The sequence below is a fragment of the Papaver somniferum genome, chromosome 4 (genome assembly GCF_003573695.1).
Source record: "Papaver somniferum cultivar HN1 chromosome 4, ASM357369v1, whole genome shotgun sequence".
Taxonomy (NCBI): domain Eukaryota; kingdom Viridiplantae; phylum Streptophyta; class Magnoliopsida; order Ranunculales; family Papaveraceae; genus Papaver; species Papaver somniferum.
In genome coordinates, this window is record NC_039361.1 from 159,744,209 (window position 1) to 159,748,475 (window position 4,267).

The window sequence follows — 4,267 nt, forward strand, 5'->3', positions numbered from 1 at the left end:
CATCATGCTCGCCATGTTTTGAGAAAACGTTCATTGCTCCATGACCATGACGTGAGGAAATCGATCGGGTAAGGGTAGAGTGGCCCCGCCAACGTGTGCGTTAGCGCTTCCCAAATCATTCATGGGATGATCTAATCCGTCCAACCGGGCTGGCGAAGTTGGACTGTCATGATCGTTTTAAGACTGCCCTGAACAGCCTATGTTTGATCGAATCTCTACAAAGCAGCACGACTACCCAACTTAGGGTTGGCGTTTGACGGTGCTAGGATATGTTCGTGTGATGTCCGACCGGCTAGGGAATAAGTGGTCCCGCCAGTGGTCATCACGACAATCGCCTATTCTTGACAGGGTTTGTCTAGGCTTGTTAAATTGTGCGACTAACTTGTGTGGACGCGACCGTTTCTGAGACCGATGTTAACAATCTAGATTTTCTTTAAGAATAAATGTGTGTTCAATCACACCAACTTTAATTAAAAGTGTGTGAACACATCGATCTCTTTGTCAGAGAGATGTAACTCGTATGAGTATTTTTGTGAAGATCCCAATACTAACATTTCGGGAGATTCATGCTACTCTGCAGAGAGTGAGCATTCATCGTCATGTCATGTCAGTATTGAGAGTTCTACTGGGAACATAGCACGGCAAAATATCAGGAGATTCATGCATTAGTTAATAATGCTGGCATAAAATAGGATTCACAGAATACTTGGGATTACTACTGTGCGCACCATTCTGAATGAATTTCTTATATACTGAGTTGTTCAATACATGTGTAAATGAAGAGGTTTGAGCACTCATTACTTTCAAATGGCCTTTATTCCTTTGAGGATAACAACGCATTAAATACAGGGTTGTATAATTTTGACCCTGAACTAAAAACCACCATCAACACCTATTATACCCACAATTTGTGCAATATTACAGAAATAATAACTTCCAAAAGATTACTTCAACAAGATGTAACTTAGTATATAGCTAAAGTTCGTGACCGAACCAATCTATAAGATGTTTGAGCATTGCTCGATTGAACTCGTCAAATGTTAGTATGTCAAGTTTGGTTGTCATATTTTAGCTCAAAAACTCAAGGTCGCTTGATTAGATTACCAGATAAAACTTCGCTAGGTTAGACAAGAAAGTTTAGAAATGTTGATACAAACTCGTGTTACTTTGAAGAACCTGAAGATGTATCAGCATCAACAAACACATCATCCTTCTGTTCGAGGTTAGTAATACAATACTTGACTTGTTTTCGTTTCTATTTACGTTGCATTCAAGTCGTTTATATTGAAAACATAACATACGAAGTTATATATATGAATTTGTACTATTGGAGACTTAATAGTTTCATTATGATCTAAGTGTCAAGGAAGAATATACAAGTCGCATCACATATTTGGTATGTTGAATTACGAAGTATAATGTTTATCTTTTGAACTTCGTAATTGGGACATAAACATTATCTTTTTAAATTGTTACCAGATTATGTAATGAACTTTAGGTTGATTCCATGCCTTGGAAACTAAGTTTAACTACATGAGTTTAAGGAAGTCAACTTGTGAAACTTAATTCGTAGTTGAAAGGTGTTAGAGCATTGCTCGGTGGAACTCGCAGGCGTTGCTAACTCAAGATTGTTTGTCAAGTTTAGTTAATCAAACTATATATAAGTCTTGATTTCTAGTCTACTTATAGCTATGTCTCGGATTAGGATAAAATGTGTAGTTGAGCTTTAGACTTCATGGCGTTCATCGATTGAAGACGAAGATCTACTAAGGAGATCTTGGAGGAACTTCATCAATAAAATCTATGTGGAAAATAAAACTTATCTATCACTCAGAAGTCTATTCTATTCTATATCCTAATGAGATTAAGTCGTATAGCTATATAGACTTTTACATTATACACATTTGATATTTCGAGCTGAGTTTATTTCGTTTATCTATTTCTCAAAATATGTGTTGAAAGCTTTTTGCCTTAACTATGTTCATCATTATTCTTGACGAGTTTAGTTGGAAACAATTTATTTGTTGGAAACTAAATATTAAGTCAAAAGATGATCATGTGGAAATTTCCTTGAAACATCTTACATGTTTTGTGTCAGACAATCATTTGTTTTCAAGTAATTTTCGATCACTTGAAAATTACTTGAAGCTAATAATTATGTGAGACGGTTATTTTCGTCTTCTAAGGATGTTTCAATGATTGAAAGGGGAGGTTAGAATAATTAACTATGTATGGATACAATACGGTATGCATACCTAGTATGCGAACTGTTTTGTAATGATTCAGGTCCGGGAACCTTGTTTACGTACCTTGTATGCGAAAGGTTTTAACTGTTAAGGTCCGGGAACCTTTCTTGCGTACTGAGTATACGAACGCTTCTGCCTGAGTTGGGTCCGGGACAGCTGGTCGCGAACCTGGTATGCATATGGATGGACATGCCAAGGTCCGGAGCTACTGTTCGTGCACCTGATTTGAGAATACAGTGATTTGAGTTTTAATATCGGCTACGTATGTTTTTCATACTCATGAACAAATACATTTATGAATTAGGGGATGCAATCTTTGCAAACCGTGGCTTAATGTTCATGAATTGATTCTTGTATAAGTACTTTGTATGATTATGAATCAATCTGATTTTGTTTCAATTTTTTCATATACATTTCTATGATATAGTGAACAGTTGAAAAACTCCATTGAAACACAATTAGATTCATTTGATTAACTTTCATGTTTTATTGATCATCATATTTGATCTACAAGTGTTAGATAAATGTGGTTAAGAAAAAGTGTTCATGTTGCTAACTTCGGTTAACTGTTATTGAGCCAATTAAATATACACGTTTAGGTACGGTTACCCATATCTAAATGAATGTATATTTCATTTGTGTGTAACAAGCTTAGACCATCTAACGGTAGAGATTAATTGCTTTATTTCTAAGCAGACTTAGCTTGAATCTTAAATCAGGTTTTCATCTAACGGTGAACATTGGATGATTTGTTACTAAGCTATCTTAGCTCAAAGCAAACCCTGATTTGAAAGACTATATAAGGGAGAACTCTAGCAACTGGATAACCTAATCCCGACACTTTATTGTGTCCTAGTTGCGACTAGAGTTGATTCTCCTTTAACCTAGGTTTTTCCAAAACCATATTATGTTAACGACTTGAAGACTTCATTTGGGATTCGTGAAGCCAGACCCAACTATTTTCTCTGTAGTTGCGTATTCTGATCTTACTTATTCTATCGTATTGGGTACTATCTTCTCTAATATTTGCTTAAGATTGATCTCCGATAGGTAAGATATAAGAAGTAATCACAAAGTTCTTCGTCTCAGACTTTGTGGTTCCGCGGTTACTTCTTCTACTACCATATATTTAAGTTATTGTAAGATGATTGATATTTCTAGGCTTCTCGTCGGGAGTACAAGACCGGATTATCAATTGGTTCATGTTCACCTTGATTTATCATAAGACGGAACAAAACTTCGTCGGTACTTCTGTGGGAGACAGGTTTATCTATCAGAATAGACTTATCTATGGGAGATAGATTTGTATATAAGTCTTCGACTTTGGGTCGTAGCAACATTTAGTTGTGGGTGAGATCATTTGAGGGAATCAAGTGCGCAGAATCCGGCGTGGTTCTGGAGACGTAAGGAACGCGAGTGTACCTTAATCGTTGTGATACTTGGTCAGAGATCAACTACATACCAGTCTGAAGTTAACTTGTAGTAGGCTAGTTCCTGCAGTGTCTTAATACAGTGTGGTGTTCAAATCGGGACTAGGTCCCGAGGTTTTCCTTTATTTGCGGTTTCCTCGTTGACAAAATTTCTGATGTCTGTGTTATTTCTTTTCTGCATTGTATTTTTATGTAATTGAAATATCATAGGTTGTGTGTGGTTCAATCAATTTGTAAATACGACCTTTGGTTGTTGGATATAAATCGATTGACGCTTGGACATTAGTCTTTGGTACCATCCAAGTATTTCCCATATCAATCAGGCTCATAGATTTCTATCTGTTTGATTTGCTGATTGAATTGAGAAAAAGAGATATAACTCTTGGATATCTTTCTTGATAGAGCTCGCTTTATAAGTTGGTTCTCTCGGAATAATATTGGAGTTTGTTCATACAGATTGTTGAACGAATTATTGAGTGTGGTTGTTATACCCCAGCGTTTTCAAAAGGAATCAATGGGATTTGGTGGTCCAATTCCTATTAGGGATCTATAGTATGACCGATCCCTGCCTTGGGTATCTATAGCAGGACA